This window comes from Cupressus sempervirens, chromosome 5 (genome assembly GCF_028749045.1).
Source record: "Cupressus sempervirens isolate cs-2001-9-10 chromosome 5, ASM2874904v1, whole genome shotgun sequence".
NCBI lineage: Eukaryota > Viridiplantae > Streptophyta > Pinopsida > Cupressales > Cupressaceae > Cupressus > Cupressus sempervirens.
Genome location: NC_143122.1, coordinates 814,593,237 through 814,608,867, shown reverse-complemented (window position 1 = coordinate 814,608,867; position 15,631 = coordinate 814,593,237). Strand labels below are relative to the sequence as shown.

Below are 15,631 nucleotides of genomic sequence, written 5' to 3'. Positions count from 1 at the left end.
TCTTCCCTTTGTAAATTTTTAAGATGTCTTGGATTTTCACATTTTCCAAATTTCATAGTTTTTTCACACTTTTGATTTTTTGAACCTTTTTCAGAAACTTTGGTGATTTTTGGAAATTTTTTATTTTTCAATAGACAAGTCAGAAAAAATTGAATATTTAAGATTAATTATCATGAAAAATTCATTAAGTGCCTTGGTATGCATGCAAGGGGAAAATTTTCTTGGAAAGAGTGTCTTGGATTCCTATGATTTGGACAAAATCCTTCATAACAAAAAAAATGTGCTCTAGAAAATATGGATAGCACAAGTTGAAGTATACTAAAGATTTTATCCATGGAAAGAAAATTCCTCCACTACTCCAAAAATGTGCTCTAAGAACTTTGGAGACTTAGTTTTAAGGCAGTTGTGGATTCTCCTTCTTTGACCATTCCATAGGATGAGTTGACTAGTGCTCCAGCAAAGGTGGAGTACACTACACACTTGCCATAAAGACAATGAAAAACATGTAGAAAAACTATGGTGGATTCATCATTTTAGACTTGTCACACCTATGAACAGGGGTCCCAAGCATGGGTGATGGGTGGCAAAATGGACACAATAGTTCTGTTGCTACTTAAGGATGAAAGAAAGAATGAAAGCATGTTGTCTACAAGTGAAGTTTTCAAAGAAATGAAAGTAATAGGTTGTTGTTATGCTCTAGTACTAAAAAGATGAGAAGAACAAGAAGACATGGTGCCACCTGAGGTAATGAATGTTTTGGAGGAGTTTGGTGATGTTGCTGGTGAGGAACTACCTGATGGTCTCCCACCCAAAAGAGATATTCAGCATCATCTTGATCTTATTCCTATAGAAAATTTGCCTAATCAAGCAGCCTATTGGTTGAATCCAACACACCATGTAAAGTTGAATAAACAAGCGACATAACTGATGGAAAAGGGTTTGGTTAGGGAAAGAATGAGTGTAGTACTCACATTGTTGACTCCAAAGAAGGATGGCACATGGAGGATGTGCACTGATAGCAAAGAAATAAATAAGATTATCATTAAGTGCTGGTTTCCTATTCCTCAAATAGAGGACATGATGGATGAAATAGATCTGCATTCGAGAGGGAGATGAATGGAAGACAACATTTGAGAAAAGAGATGGTTTATACCAATGAATGGTTATGCCTTTTGTAATTTTGAATGCACCTAGCACATTTATGCAGTCGATGGATACAGTATTACGACCTTACAATGGTAATTTTTTTGTAGTTTACTTTAATGATATTTTGATCTATAGTAGAAGCAAGGAAGAACACTTACAACATCTGAGGATCATCTTGAGTGTCTTAAGGAAGGAGAAGGTCTTTGCAAACTTGAAGAAGTGTAGGTTCATGCAAACTAGTTTGACCTTTCTAGGCTTTGTCATTTCTCAAGCTAGTGTTTAAATGGATCCAGAAAAGGTAAGAGCAATCATAGAATGGTCCAGGCCTTCTAGTATAAGAGGAGTATGAAGTTTTCATGGATTGGAAAATTTTACCCAAAATTTTATCCAAAATTTTAGTAGTATTATAGTACCCATAATAGACTTTACCAAAGGAAGGGAGTTCACATGGATGTTGGATGCTAAAGAGAGTTTTAAATTCTTGAAGAAAAAGGTAACTAAAGCTCCTATATTGACACTTCCAAATGTTGACAAAATTTTTGAAGTAGAGTGTGATGCTTCACATGTTGGGATAGATGTTGTTCTTAACCAAGAAAGTAAGCATGTGGCTTTTTTTAGCAAGAAATTGAATGAAGTAAGAAAAAATTATTCTACCTATGATATAGAGTTTTATGCAATTGTTCAAGCATTAAGACATTGAGGTACTATCTAGTTCTACATGATTTTGTACTATTTACTGATCATATTGTTCTGAAGTATGTCAACACATAAATGAAATTGAATAATTGACATGCCAAGTGGGTATCTTTCTTACAAGGATATACTTTTTTCTTGAAGCATAAATCTAGAAAACAAAATCAGGTTGTTGATGCTTTGAGTAGGTGCACTACACTATTAACCACAATGGAAACTAAGGTCAGTAGTTTTGATGCTATTAAGACCTTGTATGAAACTGATGATGATTTCTAGGAAATCTTAGAATAGTTAAAGGCTTCATCTTCTAGTAAGTTGGATCATGTGAAAGGTGACTATTTTATCTAGTATGGTTACCTCTTTAAGGGTAAACAATTATGTATACCAGGCAGATCCATGCGAGAAAATATTAGCAAGGAATTTCAAAATGGTGGAGTAGTTGGATACTTTCAAAAGGACAAAACAATAAACTTAGTTGAAGATAAGTATTATTGGCCCAAGATAAAGAGAGACATCACTAAATATGTGACAAGGTGAAAAATTTGTCAAGTGGCTAAAGGACATTCAATGAATATAGGATTATACATGCCTTTACCAGTACCCACCGAACTATGGATTGATTTGAGTATGGACTTTGTATTGGGTCACCTACACACTTAGCGAGGTAATGATTCTATTTTTGTAGTTGTTGATTGATTTTCAAAAATGGTCCACTTTATTGCTTGTAAAAAGATCAATGATCCAATTAGAGTAGCAAAACTATTTTTCTCACAAGTTGTTTATTTACATGGTCTTCCGAAGACCATTACCTATGATAGCGACACTAAGTTCTTGAGACATTTTTGGAGGACTCTCTAGAGGAAGTTAGGAACATAGTTATAGTTTAGTAGTGCTTATCATCCTCAAATGGATGGACAAACATATGTAGTCAATCATAGTTTGGGAAATCTGTTATGTTGCATTGTGGGGGAGAAGCCTAAATAGTGGGACTTGGCATTGCCCCATGTAGAATTTGCCTATAACAGTTCTATTAATAGTTCCACTAAAAAAAATCCATTTTAAATTGTCTCTAGTTGAAACCACAAGGTGTTCTAGATCTTGTGTCACTTCCCTTGGGAGATAGAATTAGTGATGATGAAGTTGCCTTTGCTGAATACCTTCACCAACTCCAACAAGATGTCAGACAAAAGTTATAGGATAGTAATGTGAATTCCAAGATTTTTGTAGATTCTACTCAGAGACAAGAAATATTTGTTGTTGGTGACTTGGACATGATTTACTTGAGGAATGAATGGTTTCCTATAGACATCTATCATAAATTGAAGTATAAAAAGATCAGGCCTTGCAAAATCATCAAAAAGATTAATGATAATGCTTATGAGGTCAACTTACCAACAAATCTTGACATTTCTCCTATTTTAAATGTTTGTAACTGATACACATTCCATTGAGATGTTCTCAATGCAGATAATGACTAGGGAGTAGAGTGGATTGGCAACATCACCTCCACAATAAGAAGAAGGAAAGGATTGCCCAAATTCTTGATAAGCAAACTACCTCCACAAGACATGGCCATCATAACAAATACTTGATACAGTAGGGTGGGTTACCAAAAATAAATAGTACATGGTTATCTGAGTGGGCAGTAATGTAGTTGGATTCAATAAAATTGTAGCAATTCATAGATAGCCACTTGCAGGAGTTGTGTTTCTTTCAAGAAGGGGAGAATGATGCATCAACTTTAGGGAGTCATAACTTTTGACTCGGATATGGGTTTTGGTTGAAATTTTATAGACAATTTGCATGAGGAATTATTTGGATTGCTAGTGGAGCTTAGTTAGATAGGTGGTCATCTCAACATTTTTTTGGTAGCTTGAAATTTTGTCTTGACCTTCGAAATTGGTTTTTGTATTTTTTTCCAGTTTTTCAAAAAGTTCTTTTTGGTAATAAATCTGAAATCATACTTTTGATTTCATAGATTAATTGACAATTCATCTTGCCATAGTTGGGGTCTTTTTTTGGGAAAAATTGGGATTCATAGGATGGGATTTGGAAATTACCAATTTTTTTTTTCTAAAAATCTACCAAATATGGTAATTTTAAAAATTTTAATAAGTAGGCATTTTCTTTCATTGCAATGTAGAATAGAGTTGGAGAAGTTTAATGAAGAATTTGGTATTTTGAAAATCTATGTTGTGTTATTATTTTGTAATTACTATTTTGAAAGGGATTTTGACTATATAATAGTATGTTTCTTCACTACATAATCTCCTTAAAAAAAATTTACTAAAACTATAATTAGATCAACATTACCCCTTTTTTTCACGAAACTTGACTCCCTATCTAAATAACTTGTATGAAAATAAATATAATCTACAGTTTAAACTTTCTAATAATTAAATAAACATATAGCTGTATTGTAAAATGTTTTAGCTCAGTCAATTGAATAACATCGGTAAAAATAATGACTTTCTAATAATTAAATAAACATATAACTATATTGTAAAATGTTTTAGCTCAGTCAATTGAGTAACATCGGTAAAAATAATGACATGATACATCAAAAGCTATTTACCAAGGCTCAAACCTTGAAAAGTGCCCTTAGACAAGGCTGAATTAATATCTAGATAATTTAATTACTTCAATTAAAAACTAATATTTTGCATGAATTTGAGAATACTTACTAAAAGAAAAAGGAAAGAAACGATAACTCATTTCGTTTCGAAGACAAGACTTTGGAAAATCTAGCAGAACATTACTCTTTATTTATTCTTCTTTTGGCAAAGAAAGTACACTACAGGCACAAAAAATATTAAAGCAGGTGCAGTTCTTCCAAACGAGAACAAGAAGACGGGAATTTCACTTTTATGCACTGCATGGAAAACCTATCTCGCTTAATAATTTAAAGAGGTTTCAAAGACAAGAAGGATAGTATTTTTTAAATTGATAAGATCATGAAGATTACGTTTTTCTTTTTCTTTTTCTAAGTAACATTGAATAAAGTGCGAGGAGATTTCCAATAAGAGACTCACTAGTTTGAGAGAGAGCAACGAAGCACGATTTGGAATAAAACACATGAGAAAGATGAATTTTGAAGTTTTCAATGCTGCCAAGGATGGCAATACTGATTATATCAAGAAATTGCATAAGAAAAACCCGTGAGAAGTGAGGGAAGTTACGTTTAGAGGCAATAGTGTCCTTCACATTGCTGCAAGGGAAGGCCATTTGATGTTGGTTCAATGGATTCTACAAAATGGGTGTTGTAATTCTAGAGCTCGCAATGCTGATTTTAATACGCTGCTACAGAGAAACGATGAGATGATAACTACTTTTCTGCAATACAATATGTGTAGCCAATAAATGCAACCAGTTTGGAGAGTCGGCTCTGATAATTGCTTCAGAACATGGTCACATGTAAGCAGATAGGGTTTTGTTGGAATTTAGACCACTATATATCATCCTCTAGCCAAGGGAGGACCACCAAACCTGCCTTCACATTGCTGCTTACGGATGCCTTTTAGGTATCTCTTGTTGGAATATTTAATGCTATTGATGTTTGCCCCTGGAGCCAAATGCCCACTTACTCCCTGACGGATTCTAGAATAGACATAAAACATAAATGCGGTGGGTGAGTTTTCAAATCTAGAAAACATTCTGCAAGTAAGACAAAAGGAATATTTGATTCATTCACTCGAGAGACAGACAAAGAGAAGTTAAAAAGTTGAAGAGCTCAGAAGTTGCAGAGAAGGAAGAAGAAAGAAGTTGATCACCAAATCCAGTCATCAGAGTGTAGAGAAAAGGAAGTTCATTTCGTGCCTACAGTTGCACGTGTTTCTTCTCTAGTCATTTTGTACGTTTATTATTTTGTTGTCTTTGTCCTGTGAAGCAGTGTTTGCTCCAGACACCATTGTATGCAACCATTAGAGCTACAAGTTTAAAGTTTATGAAGTTCAAAATTTTACTAGTTTTAGGGTTATTTTAGGGTTTTCTAGTAGAAGTCATATGCTGGGTATGTGCAGGATCATGGTGTACAAAACTATGGCCTTAAGTGGCAGTGAAAAATCAGAAAATCAAGGTTATGTCAACTTAACACATAATTTTAAAGTGGTTATGGACTTTATATCAAAAATTTGTAAGAAAATAATCTATAGGAAATTAAATGTAGTTTCTAAACTACTAGGCCTTATCAGGAGAAAAAAATAATTGATTGGTCAAAAGTTTGAATTTTAATGCAGTACTACAAAAATTTCAGGGCAAAAATAAAAAGTAGGTGTATGTCTGACCACCTTAATCAAAATCAAATGATAATATTTTTTTAATATAATTATAGATATGAAAAGTAGACTCATGCCCGGATGTGACACATTTTTTTTGGTATTTTTATTCCAAATAAATAATTAAATATGAATTTTCTACCAAAACTTTTTTAGAAAAAAAGAGTCCCGTATCTGACCACCTTAACTAATAGAAATTTTTACCAAATTTAATTTTATTTGATTTTTTCTTATACTAGGCGAAGCATAGAATGTGACACAACTTTTAGATTTAAAAAATGTTATACCGTTTGAAAATTATAGTTGTTTTTCAATCACTATGTTAATAAGAACTTTACAATAATCTTCATTGATAATTAACTAATAAATACTTATCAATCTCAGAATTTGACAGAAATTATATTGATGGAATCTTGAGAGCGATATTAAAACACCCTTTTCGTTTCATTCAATTTCAATCAAAATAACATTGTCAGACGACTACCCGAAGTCTGAGTATCACTAAAACCCTCTTCAAACACGTCTTTTGAGTTGACCGGGTAGGCTTGGTAAATACCAAGCCTAATAGGATATCGGATTTGAAATCGGATATCCGATATGGCTAGGTGAATTCTGGTGAGAAATTTGAAATCCCAACCCATTTTGGAGGGAAAATCAGATTTAAGACTTATAGCTTATGATTTATAAATTATTTTTGTTATATTACTATGTAAATATGTATTATAATATATTATATATATATTATAACATAATGTAAAGATATAACATATAATATATTAATATATAATAATATATTATGTTATTCTCATTATAATCTATAAAAATAATTTTTATTATTATTATTTTTACTAAATATAATAACGTAATATATATATTATATATATAAGTATGTTATTAATATATATATAATAACGTAATATTTTTATTAAATATAATAAAGTAATATATATATATATATATATATATATATATATATATATATATATATATATATATTATAACGTAATATTTTTATTAAATATAATAACCTTATATATATATTTATATAAGTATTTTATTAATATATATATAATAACGTAATATTTTTATTAAATATGATAAAGTTATATATATATATATATATATAATATATATATATATATATGTTATTAATATATATAATAACATAATATATATTATAACATAATATTTTATAACTTATGATTTATAAATTATTTTTGTTATATTACTATGTTAATATGTATTATAATAAATTATATATATATATATACATAATAACGTAATGTAAAGATATAACATATAATATATTAATATATAATAATATATTATGTTATTCTCATTATAATCTATAAATATAATTTATATTATTATTATTTTTACTAAATATAATAACGTAATATATATATATATATATAAGTATGTTATTAATATATATATAATAAGGTAATATTTTTATTAAATATAATAACCATATATATATATATGTTATTAATATATATGTATATTATTAATATATAAGAGTCAAAGGGGGTCATAGGTTGACCTATGACCCCCTTCGACCCATTACATAACAACATATGTCCCTAGGGGTCCTAGGACCCCTAGTGACATATTAGAATCGTTCTTATGGGTCGAAGGAGGTCATAGGTTGACCTATGACCCCCTTCGACGCATTACATGATGACATATGTCCCTAGGGGTCCTAGGACCCCTACGGACATATTAGAATCGTTCTTATGGGTCAAAGAGGGTCATAGGTTGACCTATGACCCCATTCATCCCATTAAATGATGACATATGTCCCTAGGGGTCTAGGACCCATAGGGACATATTAGAATCGTTCTTATGGGTCAAAGGGGGTCATAGGTTGACCTATGACCCCCTTTGGCCCATTAAATGATGACATATGTGCCTAGGGGTCCAAGGACCCCTAGGGACATATTAGAATCATCCATATGGGTCAAAAGGCGTCATAGGTTGACCTATGACCCCCTTTGACCAATTACATGACGACATATGTCCCTAGGGGTCCTAGAACCACTAGGAACATATTATAATCATTCATATGGGTCTAAGGGACTCATAGGTTGACTTATGATAACCTTCGACCCATTATATAATGACATATGTCCTTATAGGTCTTAGGACCTCTAGGGACATATTAGAATCATTCTTATGGGTCGAAGGGGGTCATAGGTTGACCTATGATGCCCTTCGACACATTACATGATGACATATGTCCTTAGGGGTCTTGGGACTCCTAGGGACATACTAGAATTGTTCATATGGGTCAAACGGGGTCATAGGTTGACCTATGACACCTTTCGACCCATTACATGAAGACATTTGTCCCTAGGGGCCTAGGACCCCTAGGGACATATTAAAATCGTTCATATGGACCAAAGGGGGTCATAGGGTGACCTAGGACCCCCTTCGACCCATTAAACGATGACATATATCTCTAGGGGTCCAAGGACCCATAGGGACATATTAGAATTGTTCATATGGATCAAAGGAGATCATAGGTTGACCTATGAAACCCTTCGACCCATTAAATGACGACATATGTCCCTAGGGGTCCTAGGACCCCTAGGGACATATTAGAATTGTTCATATGGATCAAAGGGAGTCATAGGTTGACCTATGACCCCCTTTGACCCATTCAATGATTACATATGTCCCTAGAGGTCCTAGGACGCCTAGGGACGTATTAGAATTGTTCATATGGGTCAAAGGGGGTCATAGGTTGACCTATGGCCCCCTTTGACAAATTACATGATGACATATGTCCTGAGGACCCTTAGGGACATATCAAAATCATTCTTATGGGTCAAAGGGGGTCATAGGTTGACCTATAAGCCCATTTGACACATTACATGACGACATATGTCCCTAGGGGTCCTAGGTCCCCCAGGGACATATTAGAATCGTTCATATGGGTCGAAGGGGGTCATAGGTTGACCTATGATCCCCTTCGACCCATTAAATGACAACATATGTCCCTAGGGGTCCTAGGACCACTAGGGACATATTAGAATTGTTCATAAGGGTCAAAGGGGGTCATAGGTTGACCTATGACCCCCTTTGACCCATTACATGACGACATATGTCCCTACGACCCTTAGGCACATATGAGAATCGTTCTTATGGGTCAAAGGGGATCATAGGTTGGCCTATGACCCCCTTCAAGGCATTACATGATGACATATGTCCCTATGGGTCCTAGGACCCCTAGGGAAATATTAGAATCGTTCTTATAGGTCAAAGGTGGTCATAGGGTGACCTATGACACCCATCAACCCATTACATGACGACATATGTCTCTAGGGGTCCTAGGACCCCTAGAGACATATTAGAATCATTCTTATGGGTCAAACGGTGTCATAGGTCAACCTATGACCCCCTTTGAACCATTGCATGATGACATATATCCCTACGAGTCATAGAACACCTAAGGACATATTAGAATTGTTCATATGGGTCAAAGGGGGTCATAGGTTGACCTATGACCCCCTTTGACCCATTACATGATGACATATGTCCCTAGGGGTCCTAGGACCCCTAGGGATATATCAGAATGCTTCTTATGGGTCAAAGGGGGTCATAGGTTGACCTATGACCCCCTTCGACAAATTACATAATGACATCTGTCCAAAGGGGTCCTAGGAACCCTAAGGACATATTAGAATCATTCTTATGGGTCAAAGGGAGTCATAGGTTGACCTATGACCCCCTTTGACCCTTTACATGACAACATATGTCCCTAGGGGTCCTAGGACCCTTAGGGACATATTAGAATCGTTCTTATGGGTCGAAGGGGGTTATAGGGTGACCTATGACACCCTTTAATCCATTACATGAGGACATATGTCCCTAGTGGTCCTAGGACCCCTAGGGACATATTAGAATCAATCTTATGAGTCAAATGGGGTCATAGGTCAACCTATGACCCCATTTGACCCATTACATGATGACATATGTCCCTATGGGTCATAGGACACTTAGGGACATATTAGAATTGTTCATATGGGTAAAAGGGGGTCATAGGTTGACCTATGACCCCATTCGACCCATTAAATAATGACATATGTCACTAGAGCTGCTAGGACCTCTAGGGACATATTAGAATTGTTCATTTGGGTCAAAGGAGGTCATAAGTTGACCTATGACCCCCTTCGACCCATTAAATGATGACATATGTCCCTAAGAGTCTTAGGACCCCTAAGGACATATTAGAATTGTTCATATGGGTCAAAGGGGGTCATAGGTTGACCTATGACCTCTCTTGACCCATTACATAATGACATATGTCCCTAGGACACCTAGGGATATATGAAAATCATTCTTATGGGTCAAAGAGTGTCATAGGTTGACCTATGACCCCCTTCGACGTATTACATGATGACATATGTCCCTAGGGGTCCTAGGACCCCTAGAGAAATATTAAAATCATTCTTATGGGTCAAAGGTGGTCATAGGTTGACCTATGACCCGCTTCAACCCTTTACATGATGACATATGTCCCTTAGGGTCATCGGATCCCTAGGGACATATTAGAATCGTTCTTATAGGTCTAAGGGAGTCATAAGTTGACCTATGACCCCCTTTGACCCATTACATGATGACATATGTCCCTAGGAGTCATATGACCCATTAGGGACATATTAGAATGCTTCTTATGGGTCAAAGGGGGTGATAGGTTGACCTATGACCCCTTTCGACGCATTACATGACGACATATTGCTAAAGGGGTCCTAGGACCCCTAGAGACATATTAGAATCATTCTTATGGGTCAAAGGGGGTCATAAGTTGTCCTATGACCCCCTTCAACCCATTAAATGATGACATATGTCCCTAGGGGTCCTAGGACCCCTAGGGACATATTATAATCATTCATATGGGTCAAAGATCATCATAGGGTGACATAGGACCCCCTTCGACCCATTAAACGATGACATATATCCCTAGGGGTCCTAGGACCCATAGGGACATATTAGAATTATTCATATGGATCAAAGGAGATCATAGGTTGACCTATGAACCCCTTCGACCCATTAAATGATGACATATGTCCCTAGGGGTCCTAGGACCCCTAGGGACATATTAGAATTGTTCATATGGATCAAAGGGAGTCATAGGTTGACCTATGACCCCTTTCGACCTATTAAATGATGACATATGTCCCTAGGGGTCCTAGGACGCCTAGGGACATATTAGAATTGTTCATATGGGTCAAAGGGGGTCATAGGTTGACCTATGGCCCCCTTTGACCCATTACGTGATGACATATGTCCTAAGGACCCCTAGGGACATATGAGAATCATTCTTATAGGTCAAAGGGGGTCATAGGTTGACCTATGACCCCATTCGACATATTACATGACGACATATGTCCCGAGGGGTCTTAGTTCCCCTGGGGACATATTAGAATCGTTCATATGGGTCGAAGGGGGTCATAGGTTGACCTATGATCCCCTTCGACCCATTAAATGATGACATATGTCCCTAGGGGTCCTAGGACCACTAGGGACATATTAGAATTGTTCATATGGGTCAAAGGGGGTCATAGGTTGACCTATGACCCCCTTCGACCCATTAAATGATGACATATGTTCTTAGGGGTCTTAAGACCCCTAGGGACATATTAGAATCGTTCATATGGGTCAAAGGGAGTCATAGGTCACCCTATTAGCCCCTTTTACCCATAAGAACTAGTCTAATATGTCCTTAGTGGTTCTAAGACCCCTAGGGACATATTTCATATGTAATGTGTCCAAGGGGGTCATAGGTCAAGCTATGACCCCCTTTGACCCATAAGAATGATTCTAATAAGTCCCTAGAACCCTTAGGACATATGTCATCATCTAATGGGTCGAAGGGGGTCATAGGTCACCCTATTAGCCCCTTTAACCCATAAGAACTATTCTAATATGTCCCTAGGGGTTCTAAGACTCCTAGGGACATATGTCATCATGTAATGTGTCCAAGGGGGTCATAGGTCAAGCTATGACCCCCTTTGACCCATAAGAATGATTCTAATAAGTCCCTAGAACCCCTAGGACATATGTCATCATCTAATGGGTTGAAGGGGGTCATAGGTCACCCTATTAGCCCCTTTAACCCATAAGAACTATTCTAATATGTCACTAGGGGTTCTAGGACCCCTAGGGACATATGTCATCATGTAATGTGTCCCAAGGGGTCATAGGTCAAGCTATGACCCCCTTTGACCCATAAGAATGATTCTAATAAGTCCCTAGGACCCCTAGGGACATAAGCCCCTAGGACCCCCTTTGACCCATATATACGATTCTAATATGTCCCTACGGATCCTAGGACCCCTAGGGACATATGTCATCATGTAATAGGTCGAACGGGGTCATAGGTCAACCTATGACCCCTTTTAACCCATATGAATGATTCTAATATGTCTCGAGGGATCTTAGAACCCCTGGGGACATATGTCGTCATCTAATGGGTCGAAGATTCTAATATGTCCCTAAGGGTCCTAGGACCCCTAGGGATATATGTTGTCATTTAATGGGTCGAAGGTGGTCATAGGTCAACCTATGACCCCCTTTGACCCATATGTAGCATTCTAATATGTCAATAGGGGTCCTAGGACCCCTAGGGACATATGTCGTCATGTAACGGATCAGAGGAGCTTATAGGTCAACCTATGACCCCCTTTGATCCATAAAAACGATTTTAATATGTTCCTAAGAATCCTACAACCCCTAGCTATGTATGTCATCATTTAATGGGTTGAAGGGGGTCATAGGTCAACCTATGACACCCTTTGACCCATATGAAGCATTCTAATATGTCCCTAGGTGTCCTAGGACCCCTAGGGACATATGTCATCATGTAATGTGTCGAAGTGGTTCATAAATCAACTTATGACCTCTTTTGACCCATAAGAATGATTCTAATATGTCCCTAGTGGTCCGAGGACCCCTAGGGACATATGTCATCATGTAATGGGTCGAAGGGGGTCAAAGGTCAACCTATGACCCCCTTTGACCTATATGAATGAATCTAATATGTTCCTAGGGGTCCTAGGACCCTTATGGACATATGTCATCATGTAATATGTCAAAGGGTGTCATAGGTTAACATATGACCCCCTTTGAGCCATAAGAATGATTCTAATATGTCCCTAGGGGTCTTAGGACCCTAGGGAGATATGTGATCATTTAATGGGTCAAAGGAGGTCATAGATCAACCTATGACCCCCTTTGACCCAAATGAAGCATTCTAATATGTCCCTAGGGGTCCTAGGACCCCTATGGACATATGTCGTTACATAATGGGTCGAAGGGGGTCATAGGTCACCCTTTGACTCTTTTTAACCTATTAAAAGGATTCTAATATGTTCCTTGGGGTCTTAGGACCCCTAAGGACATATGTCATCATGTAATGGGTCGAAGGGGATCATAGGTCAACCTATGACCCCATTTGACCCATAAGAATGATTCTAATATGTCCCTAGGGGTCCTATAACCCCTAAGGATATATGTCATCATTTAATGGGTCGAAGGGGGTCATAGGTCAACCTATGAGCCTCTTTGACCCATAAGAACAATTCTAATATGTCCCTAGGGGTCCTAGGACACCTAGGGACATATGTCATCATTTAATGAGTCAAATGGGGTCATACGTCACTCTATAATCTCCTTTGATCCATAAGAATGATTCTAATATGTCCCTAGGGGTCCTAGGACCCCTAGGGACATATATCATCATGTAATAGGTCGAAGGGGCTCATAGGTCAACCTATGACCCCCTTTGACTCATAAGAATGATTCTAATATGTCTCTAGGGGTCCTAGGACCCCTAGGGATATATGTCATCATTTAATGGGTCGAAGGGGGTCATAGGTCAACCTATGACACCCTTTGACCCATATGAAGCACTCTAATATGTCCCTAGGTGTCCTAGGATCTCTAAGGACATATGTCATCATGTAATATTTCGAAGGGGGTCATAGGTCACCCTATGACCCCCTTTGACACATAAGAACAAATCTAATATGTCCCTAGGGGTCCTAGGACCCCTAGGGACATATCTTGTCATTTAATAGGTAAAAGGGGCTCATAGGTCATCATATTACCCCTTTTGACCCATATGAAGCATTCTAATATGTCCTTAAGGATCTTAGGACCCCTAGACACATATTTTATCATGTAATGTGTCGAAGGTGGTCATAGGTCAACCTATGACTCCCTTTGACCCATATGAACGATTCTAATATGTCCTTAGGCGTCCTAAGACCCCTAAGAACATATGTCATCATTTAATGGGTCGAAGGGGGTCATAGGTCAACTTATGACCCCTTTGGTCCATATGAACGATTCTAATATATCCCTACAGGTCCTAGGACCCCTAGGGACATATGTCGTCATATAATGGGTCGAAGGGGGTCATAGGTTAGACCCATATGAAAGATTCTAATATGTCCCTAGGGGTCCTAGGACCCCTAGGGACTATGTCATCATGTAATGGGTCATGAACAATTCTAAGACATTCCTAGGGGTCCTAGGACCCCTAGGAAAATATGTCATCATGTAATTGGTCAAAGGGGTTCTTAGGTCAACCTATGACCCCCTTTGACTCATAAGAATGATTCTAATATGTCCCTAGGGCTCCTAGGACCCCTAGGGACATATGTCATCATTTAATTGTTCAAAGGGGGTCATAGGTCAATCTATGACCCACTTTGACCCATATGAACGAATCTAATATGTTCCTAGGGTTCCTAGGACCCTTAGGGACATATGTTGTCATGTAATATGTCGAAGGGGGTCAGAGGTTAACCTGTGACCCCCTTTGAGCCATAAAAATGATTCTAATATGTCCTTAGGGGTCCTAGGACCCCTAGGGAGATATGTCATCATTTGATGGGTTGAAGGGGGTCATATGTCAACCTATGACCCGCTTTGACCCATATGAAGAATTCTAATATGTCCCTAGGGGTCCTAGGACCCCTTTAGACATATGTCATCAGGTAATGGGTCGAAGGGGGTCATAGGTCACCCTATGACCCCCTTTGACCGATTAGAAAGATTCTAATATGTCCCTAGGGGTCTTAGGACCGCTACGGACATATGTAGTCATGTAATGGGTCAAAAAGGGTGATAGGTCAACCTATGACCCTCTTTGACCCATAAGAATGATTCTAATATGTCCTTAGGGGTCCTAGCACCCCTACGGACAAATATCATCATTTAATGGGTTAAAGGGGGTCATAGGTCAACCTATGACCCCCGTTGATCCATAAGAACAGTTCTAATATGTCCCTAGGGGTCCTAGGACCGATAGGGACATATGTTTTCATTTAATGGGTCAAAGGGGGTCATTGGTAAACCTATGACCCCCTTTGACCCATATGAACGATTCTAATATGTCCTGACGGATCGTAGGACCCCTGGGGCATATGGCATCATGTAATGGGTCGAACGGGGTCATACGTCAATTTATGACCCCCTTTAACCCATATGAATGATTCTAATATGTC

General features: G+C 37.5%; 1 pseudogene; it reads left to right on the top strand.

Moving 5' to 3' along the window:
- The first annotated feature begins 729 nt into the window (after positions 1-729).
- The window catches only part of LOC149558391 (uncharacterized), a 60,182-nt pseudogene continuing 45,280 nt past the window's right edge, over positions 730-15,631 (top strand).